The sequence below is a fragment of the Mustelus asterias genome, unplaced genomic scaffold (assembly GCF_964213995.1).
Source record: "Mustelus asterias unplaced genomic scaffold, sMusAst1.hap1.1 HAP1_SCAFFOLD_63, whole genome shotgun sequence".
In the NCBI taxonomy this organism is placed as follows: Eukaryota; Metazoa; Chordata; class Chondrichthyes; order Carcharhiniformes; family Triakidae; genus Mustelus; species Mustelus asterias.
The window spans coordinates 266,708-279,517 of NW_027590128.1; the positions used below are offsets into that span (position 1 = coordinate 266,708).

The 12,810-nt window shown below is 44.4% G+C and overlaps 1 protein-coding gene and 3 non-coding genes across 4 annotated transcripts in view; all 4 read left to right on the top strand.

Annotated features, from left to right (window-relative positions):
* Nucleotides 1-12,810, top strand: part of LOC144483376 (uncharacterized) — a 490,005-nt gene that overhangs the window by 122,788 nt on the left and 354,407 nt on the right. The window lies entirely within an intron of this gene.
* trnae-cuc (transfer RNA glutamic acid (anticodon CUC)) lies at nucleotides 3,130-3,201 on the top strand. Its single transcript has one exon. It is a non-coding gene; the product is annotated as a tRNA-Glu (tRNA).
* Nucleotides 6,735-6,806, top strand: trnaq-cug (transfer RNA glutamine (anticodon CUG)). The gene has a single exon. It is a non-coding gene; the product is annotated as a tRNA-Gln (tRNA).
* trnal-aag (transfer RNA leucine (anticodon AAG)) lies at nucleotides 12,446-12,527 on the top strand. The gene has a single exon. It is a non-coding gene; the product is annotated as a tRNA-Leu (tRNA).

The following is a 12,810-nucleotide window of genomic DNA, read 5'->3' on the forward strand; positions in this document are numbered from 1 at the left end:
TACAGGCCCTTCAGCCCTCGATGTTGCGCCGACCAGTGAAACCAATCTAAAGCCCATCTAACCTACACTATTCCAATATCATCCATATGTTTATCCAATGACCATTTAAATACCCTTAATGTTGGCAAGTCCACTCCTGCTGCAGGCAGGGCATTCCACGCCCTTACTACTCTCTGAGTGAAGAATCTACCTCTGACATCTGTCCTATATCTATCACCCCTCAATTTAAAGCTATGTCCCCTCGTGCTAGCTATCACCATCCGAGGAAAAAGGCTCTCACTATCCACCCTATCTCATCCTCTGATCATCTTGTATGCCTCTATTAAGTCACCTCTTAACCTTCTTCTCTCTAACGAAAACAACCTCAAGTCTCTCAGCCTTTCCTCATAAAACCTTCCCACCATACCAGGCAATATCCTTGTAAATCTCCTCTGCACCCTTTCCAATGCTTCCACATCCTTCCTATAATGCAACATAGACGGGGAAACAAAACGATCAATGATTCTCTCTACCCCAGTTCCACAGTGAGTGGGACAGGGACAAGCAGCAGGACCTTACCACGCACTCTCCAATCACCCATCCGCTGCCAGCAGAAAGCGGCAACTGCAGCTTCAATCAGCGGCTTCCTGCCCATTCCTGGGACACAGGATACTCCAAACGGTGTGAAACATAACAATGCACCGACCAAACGCTCATCAAAAAGTTGATCGATTATAGTGCGTTCACTAAATATTCAAACAGCATTTACACAATACCCGAGGAAGTCACTAACAATATTTTTACCAACTTTCCAAAACTTTTCAGTCATAAATTCGTTCATTTGACTGAAAAGCTGAGTGTTGTGAATCTGGAAATGAGCACTGTGGGATTTCTGTTACCCAGTGAATTGTTTTCCATTGTTTGTCCGTCAGATCTGCAATTCCATTTGTGTTGTACAGCGAAGAGAATCTCATTTCAAAATGATGAGAAAACCAGGAAAATATTAAATACTGGAAGAAATCCTGAGGGAAATGGGTCACAATGTTGGGAAGGCGGTGCAGCTGTGAATGATGTTATTTGTGATTGAGTGGAAAGTATTATATCCTGCGGGATTCTGCGGGATCAACATAACCAAAGAGACTTATATAGAATTGTAAACGCTGCGGTCATGCTGTAGCTCTGGAACAGGTTTTGCAGAAATAGAATTTGGGTCATTGGCACCCTGGTTTAGAATATCTTTAGCAGCTGTTTTGTCAGTCTCTGTGGCGCAATTAGTCAGCGCGTTCAGCTGTTAACTGAAAAGTTGGTAGTTTAAGACCACAGCAAGAGTTTTAACAACACCAGGTTAAAGTCCAACAGGTTTATTTGGTAGCTAATACCATGAGCTTTCGGAGCGCTGCTCCTTCGTCAGATGGAGTGGAAATGTGCTCTCAAGCTAATGTTATTTGCTACCAAATAAACCCATTGGACTTTAACCTGGTGTTGTTAAAACTCTTGCTGTGTTCACCCCAGTCCAACGCCGGCATCTCCACATCAGTTTAAGACCACCCAGAGACGTAGTTTTCACTGTTTTGACCTCATCAGCATTCATAGGCAAACAGTTGCGGGTTAGCAATGGGCCCGGAGGTGTCATTAAATATATAAGAACAAAAGACCAAAGAAAATTACAGCTCAGGAACAGGCCCTTCGGCCCTCCAAGCCTGCATCGACCATGCTGCCCGACTGAACTAAAACCCCTTACCCTTCCGGGGACCACATCCCCCTATTCCCATCCTATTCATGTATTTGTCCAGACGCCCCTTAAAACTCACCATCGTATCTGCTTCCACTGCATCTCCCGATGAGTTCCAGGCACCCACCACTGTCTGTGTAAAAAACGTGTCTCGTACATCTATATACCCATCAAGTGTTACCGGATGGAATGTTATCCGGTGTTATCAACATTCTTTAATGCATAATGATTTCAAACAAATTACACGTAATTTAAATTTGCTTCCATTATCCCATTAAACTTAACAATTAGAATCAAAACATTATTTAAGTTTATTCATTTATTATTCATTATTAGTTTCACAAATAGCCTTACATTAACACTGCAATGAAGTTACTGCGAAAGTCTTAGATTCCACAGCCAGGGAAAATAATGTCTCAGCATACACCCTATCAAATTCATAGAATGATAGATTCCCTGCAGCACAGAAGGAGGCCATTCGGTACACCGAGCCTGCACCAACAACAATCCCACCTCCGTCAAATCCCTGCAACACCACGTATTTAACCTGCTAACCCCTCTGACACTGAGGGGCAATTTAGCATGGCCAATCACTGAATCCACACATCTTTGGACTGTGGGTGGAAAGTGGAACAACTGAAAGGAAAGCCGTGCAGACACGGGGCGAACGTGCAAACTCCACACAGAGAGTCACCTGAGGCCGGAAATGTACCGGGGTCCCTGACGCTGTGAGGCAGCAGTGCTAAACCCTGAACAACTGTAGCAATACTTCAAAAACTTCAAAACTTAACTCCGTGTTGAAGGCTGGAAGGAGAGTGTGACAGTGGGTAATTGGCAGTGTGCACCTTCCTGTAATCAGTTACTGGGAGGATCAGGAAGATGAGATATCTGGATCTCTTTATACTGTCATCTCTAAACTCCATCTCCTCTCAGTACCGTGTGTCTTACATTCCCTGCCCCTGCTTTCCAGGTATAGCTCGGGCTCACTACTTGTCTCTGTCTGCATTAAGCAGCTAATTGACCCTGGGAGCTGGACGGTCAGAGGAAGCTGGAGAACAGAAACAGGAAGAGAAGCGACATGATAGTGTTTCGTAAATGACTTGAATCACTTGCTCTCCGTGATGAATGCCTGCCGTGTGTTACCCTGTAAGTTTCACAGGAGCCACAGTGATGGAGTTGGTGGGTTTTGGAAATTGAAAGTGTCACATGGCAGCTTGCGGGACTATTTCACCTCACTGTCGATTTCATGTTCCAACTAACAGAATTCGCTGTTTTCATTTGCTGAAGCAGTCACTTGTGTTCCATCTAAACATTAAACTTTGAAGGAGAAACATGCTCTGGTGAATAAAATGTCCAACATAAAATAAAAGGCAGGTGGTCCATGTATAAATTAGTGTTTTAAAGAATTCGTATCAATTTCCCTGATGGTCTAGTGGTTAGGATTCGGCGCTCTCACCGCCGCGGCCCGGGTTCGATTCTCAGTCAGGGAATGTCGATTTATTGCTATACCCTGTACAACAATTCCGGGTTAGCAGCAGTTCTATCGCAATTAGTATCAGGGAGGTTTCCTCCTTTGTGTCTGAATTGGAAATGTCACATGTCAAGAATGTTTAAAAAGCGATGGGCTGGAAAGCGCTGACGATAGAGATGGTGATGCGGGGTAAAATTTGGCTGATAATGGGGTGGATTTCATTGTTTCCACTGACACAAAGATCTTGCAGATCAGGGTCCAAATCTCGGGCTCAGTGACAAGAAAACCTTTAATTGAATTCAACAGCAAACTTTCTGACCTCCAGTGAAATGGAGGCAGTTTTCACTCAGGAACCAGTATCGGTGAGATTAACAGCGCGGGATGGAGAGGGACTCAGTTTGAGTGGTGAGACTGCGGGTGGAATGGCGAGCTGGAGTTCAACCAGAAATGCAGCAAAGTTTAAAAACAATCGCGCTCAACCTGGGGCTGGAACCCACGGTCCATTAACGGTGATAAATTCATGTTGTTCAGCAGAATTACCACAACATGATTTAATCACAGGTTTATACTAACACTGCCCTTTGAACGCAGCGAGCTGCAGTAAAATTGAATGCAGTAGAAAGGACGACACGTTGGGACAGTTGTTCGAACTGATGCCTCACAGCGCCAGTGACTAAGGTTCAATTTCTCGGGTTACTGTATATGCGGAGTTTTCACGTTCTCCCCCTGTCTGCGTGCGTTTCCTCCTGATGATCCGGTTTCCTTTTCAAAGATGTGTGGGTTAGGCTGATTGTCATGATGTGGAGATGCCGGCGTTGGACTGGGGTAAACACAGTAATGAGTTTAACAACACCAGGTTAAAGTCCAACAGGTTTATTTGGTAGCAAAGGCCACAAGATTTCGGAGCCTTAAGCTCCTTCTTCAGGTGAGTGGGAATTCTGTGAGTGGAGAGAGCATTAAGACAGGTTAAAGAGATGTCCAGATAGGACAGCCAGTGAAATTCTGCAAGTCCAGGCAAGCTGTGGGGATTACAGATAGTGTGACATGAACCCAATATCCCGGTTGAGGCCGTCCTCATGCGTGCGGAACTTGGCTATCAGTAAAGAGATTAAAAGGGAAGGTCTGTGATAGAGAGCATAACAGGATGGATTAACTGACACAAGGAATGATGGACAAGGGCAACATTGGGTGGTTCTCATTATTTTTAAACTTTGCTGCTTTCCTGGGTGAACTCCAGCTCTCCATTCCTCCGGCAGCGTCACCAATCAAACTGAGTCTTTCTCTATCCCACTTTGTTAATCTCACAGTTACTGCTTTCTGAATGAAGACTGCTTGGAATCAGTCTAAGTCAAATAGATTACTGCTAAATTCAGTGAGAAGTTTCTTGTCATTCAGCACGATATTTTTATCCAGAAATGAGTGATATTTCTGTCAGTGCAAATGGTTAACTCTGACACATTACCACACAGATTTTACCTTGTATCAACGTCTCCATCGTCAGCGCTTTGCAGACTATCACTGTCTTTCACTATCAGTATTTGTTCTCGACCTGACCCTGTTGCCCATATGACATTTCCAACTCGGAAGCAAAAACACAAATCTCACTCCACTGTTTCTGGCAGAGCTGCTTTCGAGCAGAAAGTATTGCAGGTTTGTTTATCAAAGCATTTAAACCTTTATATAGAACATAGAACATAGAACATAGAACATTACAGCGCAGAACAGGCCCTTCGGCCCACGATGTTGCACCGACCAGTTAAAAAAAAAAACTGTGACCCTCCAACCTAAACCAATTTCTTTTCGTCCATGAACCTATCTACGGATCTCTTAAACGCCCCCAAACTAGGCGCATTTACTACTGATGCTGGCAGGGCATTCCAATCCCTCACCACCCTCTGGGTAAAGAACCTACCCCTGACATCGGTTCTATAACTACCCCCCCTCAATTTAAAGCCATGCCCCCTCGTGCTGGATTTCTCCATCAGAGGAAAAAGGCTATCACTATCCACCCTATCTAAACCTCTAATCATCTTATATGTTTCAATAAGATCCCCTCTTAGCCGCCGCCTTTCCAGCGAAAACAATCCCAAATCCCTCAGCCTCTCCTCATAGGATCTCCCCTCCATACCAGGCAACATCCTGGTAAACCTCCTCTGCACCCTCTCCAAAGCCTCCACATCCTTCCTGTAATGTGGGGACCAGAACTGCACACAGTACTCCAAGTGCGGCCGCACCAGAGTTGTGTACAGTTGCAACATAACGCTACGACTCCTAAATTCAATCCCCCTACCAATAAACGCCAAGACACCATATGCCTTCTTAACAACCTTATCTACTTGATTCCCAACTTTCAGGGATCTATGCACACATACACCTAGATCCCTCTGCTCCTCCACACTATTCAAAGTCCTCCCGTTAGCCCTATACTCAACACATCTGTTATTCCTACCAAAGTGAATTACCTCACACTTCTCCGCATTAAACTCCATCCGCCACCTCTCGGCCCAACTTTGCAACCTGTCTAAGTCTTCCTGCAAACTACGACACCCTTCCTCACTGTCTACCACACCACCGAAGCCAGTCTGCGACCCTGAAAGGGCTGAACCCTAACCACTGGATCACCAGGATCTCATCTTCTTGATTCTCCCAAATACTTACGACAGGAATGTGCACGGTGCCAATTATCGACATTCATACACTCCTCCCTGTCTCTTAAGACATTAAATTGTTCATATTTTCACACTGGTTTCCAGTGTGACGAAAGCAGAGCTGTGATATGCTGATGTTCGAACATAGAACAGTACAGCACAGAACAGGCCCTTCGGCCCACGATGTTGTGCCGAGCTTTGTCTGAAACCCAGAATCCAGCTATTTCCTCCCTATCATCCCGAAGTACTCCATGTGCCTATCCAATAGCTTCTTAAATGTTCCTAAAGTTTCTGACTCCACTATCCCTGCAGGCAGTCTATTCCACACCCCAACCACTCTCTGAGTAAAAAACCTACCTCGGACATCCTTCCTATATCTCCCACCATGAACCCTATAGTTATGCCCCCTAGTTACCACTCCATTCACCCGAGGAAATAGTCTTTGAACGTTCACTCTATCTATCCCCCTCATCATCTTATAAACCTCTATCAAGTCTCCTCTCAACCTCCTCCGCTCCTAAGAGAAAAGCCCAAGTTCCCTCAACCTTTCCTCATAAGACCTACCCTCCAAACCAGGCAGCATCCTGGTAAATCTCCTCTGCACTCTTTCCAGTGTCTCCACATCCTTCTTATAGTGAGGTGACCATGTTGTTCAGCATTTTTAACACAACAGGTTTATAAAAGTTCGATGCTAACATTGCTCTTTAAACGTGGTGAGCTACAGTGAAATATAATGCAGTTGAAGGTAGCTTACTCATTTTTGCGGAAGGAATCAGCAAGGGCAATGTAAATATGAATTGCTGTGGGTAATTGACGGAATTGTGCAATGGGACTGATATTTCGCCCTGCTGTTCAAATTGGCACAGGTACTGAGCGACCATTTTCAGATTGCTCCCGTGTGCTGGGTTCCGTGGTGTAATGGTGAGCACTCTGGACTCTGAATCCAGCGATCCGAGTTCAAATCTCGGCGGAACCTTGCTTTAATTTGCAGATGATGGATATACTAAAGGGCGTTTAATTTTCTCACCAAGTCCAAATCGAGAGGACAATTTGTCAGCCAGTTCAGCTGCGGTTCCAATGCACATTGCTGAACCTCTGGCGCCAGATGCCTGCAACATCAGTGCTTTTCATCTTTTCGCTCCTCTTTACCTCCTCTGTTGAAAGATAGAAGCAGTTGGTGTCACACAATAACAATTAGATTGGAGTCTGGCAATTATTGAGCAAAATGTGTGTGTGTGTGAGTGCGTGAGAGAGAGAAAGAGAGTCGGTGCGTGCGTGTGTTCTGGAGAAAAGACTGCTGTCGATTCCATGGTGAAATGGTTCGCACTCTGGCCTCTCGCCTCCGAATTCTGGTTTAAATTGGGATGAATGAGTGAATGAGTGACACATGTAGGTGGACCCCCTGCCCACTGTGGTGACTCTGCTTCTCAGCCCTTTGTGTTCTTGAGCAATCGTTCTCTGGAGCTGATGCAATGACGCCGGGAGAGTCATTCGCTGCATCGTCTGCAATGTGATTGCGGTGGAATTTGCTGAAATTTCCTCAGTGTTTAGTTTTCCACTTTCTGAGAATTAAAAATGAAATGCGCTTCAGCAAACTCATCATCGTCTTCAGCAAATAAAAACAATCTTTCACCGAGTTCTGAACTCCGCTTACTGCATTCGGAGTCCAGAGTGCCCACCGTCACACCACAGAAACAGGAATAGAGCCACCTGATGCAAATGGTTACTCAAAGCATGTGACCTTTTTCATTCAATGTGGCAGCAACAGCAAGTGGGTCAAATGCTTTGAGTGACCATTTGCAGCCGGCTGCTATGTTGTAGGTCCTCTGGTCTAATGGTGACCACTCTGAATCCAGCGAACCGAGTTTAAATTTAGGCGGACCCTTGCTCTTCTTTGCCATTGTTGAGGATTGATTTGTCGATGGATCTTTTATTTCAGTTCTTCATAAAGCAGGAATCGGGAGGACAATTTGTCAGCCAGTTCAACTTCCATTACACTGCACAATGCTGAGCCACCGGCGATAGATGCCGACATCAGCAATGTTTTTTTTCATCTTTCGCTACTCTTTAAATCATCTGCTGAAAGAAAGAATCAGTTGGTGTCACACAACAGCAACCATTCGACTGGAGACTGGCAATTATTGAGCAAGTGTGTGTGTGTGTGTGTGTGTGTTGTGGGAGCAAGGTCTGGTGTCATAGGTCAGAGTGCTGTCTTTTCCTTGGTGTAACGCTAAGCAATCTGGACTCTCGCCGTCCGACTTCTTGTTTCAATTGGGACAGATGAGTGAGTGAATGGCACCCGGAGGTGGACCCCCTGCAAAAGATATTTTGAATTAGGAACATCTTTTGGAATGATTGATCCTCATTTTGTTTCATTTTATGTCAAATAGGGTGACACATTCTTGTATCTTATTTTTTAATACCTCGGCCCTTTAACGATTTAAACAGGGAACATTCAGTCCAAGAAAACTAATCCACATTGAACTAGAAAAAGAAACACTGAAGTTACTGAAAATCCCATTTCAAAACAGAAAATATTGGAAACACTCAGCAGGTCAAACGTCGTCTTTGGAGAGGGAAACAGGGTGAATGTTTCGGGTCGCTGACGTTATATCCAAAATGGAAGAAGTTAGAGATTTAATGGTTTACAAGTAACTACAGAGTGAAGGAAAAAAAGAGGACAAGAACTATTTTTATGACCTGGTGACAGGATGTAAGGTTGGAGTGACTGAATGGCAATGGGGATGATTATTGTTTCCACTGACACAATCTCCCAGATCTTGGTTCCAATCTCGCGCAAAATGAGAAGAAAACTTCTAGCTGAATTAAGCACTAAACTCTTCGACTGCCAGGGAAGCAGAGATCGCTTTAGCTCATGAAAGTAGCAACTGTGAAATTCATAGAGCGGCACGGTGGGACAGTGCTCAGCACTGCTGTCTTTCAGCGCCAGGGACCGGGGTTCGATTCTCGCCTTGGGTCACTATCTGTGTGTGGTCTGCACGTTCTCCCCGTGTCAGCGAGTGTTTCATCCCACAGTAAGAAAGATGTGCTGGTTAGGTGCATTGACCCGAAGAGGCGCTGGAGTCTGGCGACTAGGAGAATTTCACAGTAACTTCATTCATGCAAGCCTTCCTTGTGACGACTAAATAAACTTTAAAAGAAAACGGGATGGGAAAAGGTTCAGTTTGAGCGGCGACACTGCTGGAACTTAACCCAGTAAAAACAGAGCCCAACGTGGGACTCAAATGCACGACCCTGAGCTAGACGGACACATATCAGAACTGGCACTCCATATACTCAAATGCATGGAGACAAATATGGCTTTTCCATCTACTATCTCAGCTTATTCCAATTAGAAAGTTGGCGATTAATCAACCGACAGAATATTTGAGGTTAGAATGCATTCCTCTCAATGATCGACAACTTCATTCACATCTTGCACTTCTGAGGTGCATCTCCTTCCAAACATTGCAAACTCCTCTTACATCTTTCGCCTTAATATTTTTGATCTAACTACTCAAACCAGGTGGGGAAACAGCGTCTCAGTATGCCCGGAGTCAAACTATCGCCCCATTTTCAGACTTTTCCATCTGACCACCTCTCAGCCCAAAATCATCCCACTGAGTCTCTCCTCCCCGCACAACCGCCTCATCACAGGATCAAATCCAGTGAACGTTGGTGAAACATAGACAGCGAGAGAATAGAGGGTGCAAAGAGCAAAAGAGGGAACAGTGATCGATACACAGACAGAGAGACTGAAAAGTGAAAGAGTCAGAGACAGGTCTCCAGCGACAAAAAGAGACAGACAGGGAAAGAAAGTGAAGCAATCACCCGCAACTCAATATACACAAAACAACTGTCGGAACCCACAAAACATGCGGTCCTCTGAATGGGTGAATAAGGATTAAATGAATGTCTGCAAACATTGTCTCCTTTTGAAAATGTCTGGACCTCTGTGAGTGTGTTGTGCGAACAGAATTTGATTTGATTCATGGTCACATGAATTAACATACAGTGAAAAGTATTGTTTCTTGCGCGCTCTACAGACAAAACATACAATTCATGCACCAGGAAACGAGAGAGTGCAGAACGTAGTGTTACAGTCATAGCTAGGATGTAGATAAAGATCAACTTAATGCAAGGTAAGTCCATTCAAAAGTCTGACAGCAGCAGGGAAGAAGCTGTTCTTGAGTTGGTTGGTACGTGACCTCAGACTTTTTGTATCTTTTCCGGATGGAAGAAGGTGGAAGAGGGAATGTCCGGGGTGCGTGGGGTCCTTAATTACGCTGGCTGCTTTGCCGAGACAGCGGGAAGTGTAGACAGAGTCAATGGGAAGCCTTTCAGTGTGTTCTCAGGTTCTCAAATCATGCCCCATGTGAACCAATTCCGCCATGTCACGGGAAATAAACTAACAAAATCCACGACATGTCCATTACAAAGCAAGGGCTTGTCCAGGATTTAAACCAGGGACCTCTCGCAAGCCTGTGGATTTTAACACCCAAAGCGAGAATCTTATCCATCGACCAACAGCCCGCGGCAAAAAAGCATGTCAACTAAATATATTTTCATTGCCATCTAACAGCGGATCAGAAATTTGCAATGAAATGTAATAATGTTGGAAAAACTCAAGAAGTCAGACAGCGTCTGTGCACAGGGAAAGAAAAGATAAACTTTCACCTCCATGACCTTTCGTTAACATTCGGAATGTTTAGAAATGTAGGAATTTTAAAAGAAGTGAAATCCAGCAGGGAGGAAACATAACAACATCTGATATGGTGGAAGCCAGGGGAAAATAAATGAGGGAAACAGAGAATGACAGAATGATTACACCACAGAATGAGACGATTACAAATTTACTTGCAGGACTCACATGCGTTGTGGGTGAAGGGGAACCAGAGGGCGTACTGTTCATATATTTCAACAAAACCGCAGTGATGAGGTTGGTGGGCTTGAAAATTGAACGCTATACATAGAAACATAGGAACATAGGAATTGGGAGCAGATGTCGGCAAATTCAGCTCTGTGATCCTGCTCTGCCATTCAATCAGATCATGGTTGACCTCTCCTTGATCTGAAATCCACCTCCCCACCTATTCTCCATATCCCTTTAATGTGTTTTTCTTCATCAGAAATATTTCTATCCCTTCTTGAAATCATTCAACGATTCAGATTCCAACGTGCTATGGAGCAGCGAGTTCCACCAATTCACCACCCTTTACGAGAAGTAGTTTCTCCTCACCTCAGTTTTAAATCCACGGGCTCTCAAACTATACACGTGAGCTCTTGTCCTTGATTGCCCCATGGGCAGGAACTTTTGGTCTACCTTTTCTTTATCAATCCATTTAGAATTTTATATACCTCTATCAGATTCCCTCCTCATCCTTCTAAACTTTAGCATTTTGTGGGACCATTTCATCTCACTATCAATTCCATGACCCAGCGAATTCAATCCGTGTTGTCATTGGCTGAAGGAGGCAATTATGTTCCACCCAAACAGGACATTTTGAAGAGGAAACGTGTCACAAGTGAAAAAGATCTGAGCGGAAAATAATGAGCAAAGGGACACGTGTGAAGTCAGTTTGAAAAACACAGTTCACCGGTTTCCATGGTAGTCCAGTGGCTTGTGTTCAGCACTCTCCCTGTGATGTCTGGTTTCAATTCCCGCTTTGGAAAAGAGGACTATTTGCTCTCAGCAAACCATTAATAATGATCTGATTTACTCTCTGATCGAAAACAGATCTATTAGAATCAGCCGAGTGAGGTTTGCAAGTTTATATCAGAGCTGGAAGTTTCACATGTGCAACAGTTCAAGAACAAACATAGAAAGAGAAGGACAGTGATAGGGTGCATCGTATGAACGATTGAGAAGTTGTTGCAAGGTAAAATCTGTCTGGTAATTGGTCAGATTTTACCGTTTACATTGACACTGAATAATGAAACTTTTTCCCGCACTCTGCATTGAAAAGCACTTGGAAATATTTCTGTCCGGTTTCGAACCGTCGGAAGCGAAAGCGATAATTGCACTGGAGTGTTTGTTATATGTTGTCATTGGCTGAACACATCACTGGCGTTGAAACAGAGGGCGCCATTTTGCAGGAGAAAGCTATTTGTGGCGAAAGTGGCGTGAAAATTAAAGTAACAAAAGCAGCGTGGATAAATTAAATTCTAAAACACGCTGCAAGCTGCTGGTCTGGTGGTTAGAGTTTGACTCTTTCCCTGCTGTTTAGATTACTGGTCTGGAATTGAAGATTTATTGCTCCCATCCAAACTCTGAAAACAAATGTGGGTTATTGCCTGGATGAAGATATAAAACATAATCTCGCCTCGTGTCCTTAAGTGCAGACCCTGAGCAAATTCAACAGGAGGTTCCCTTGTAATTTCTGGCTGGAAATTGGGAAGAGACGAGCTTAAGGACAGTTTAAATGATGCCGGCCCTTCACTGCAGCTCATTGTGTTTCTGACGTGAGATGATTTCTGTTTGTTGCGCAGTTCAGGTTTACCTGAATCAGTGAAGGAGCAGCTCATGCTTCCTGTTGGCCTTTCCAAGTTTCATTGCTTTTAATGAATTTCAGTAACAATATCATTAAATAACATGATCGCGATGTATTTCGATGTGGTAGCGTGGCCGAGCGGTCTAAGGCGCTGGATTAAGGCTCCAGTCTCTGCGGAGGCGTGGGTTCGAATCCCACCGCTGCCAAAATAGATTTGAGTTTTGGTCTAACGGCTCAGATTAAGTGCAGGAGTGCGTGCGGTGTCGTTTTCGTCATGAACAACGAGCAGGGACATTACCAACTTAAAACGTTGCTGGGGTAAAGCAGCGTGTGTTCAAGTGGCTCCTTTCGAGAGCACACACAGGCTGAATTTCTGATTGCGGAGTCAAACAACCTGATGAAGGAGCAGTGCTCCTGAAAGCTCGCAATTCCAAATAAGCTTGTTGGACTTTAACCTGGTGTTGTGAGAATTCTTACTGTACCCACTCC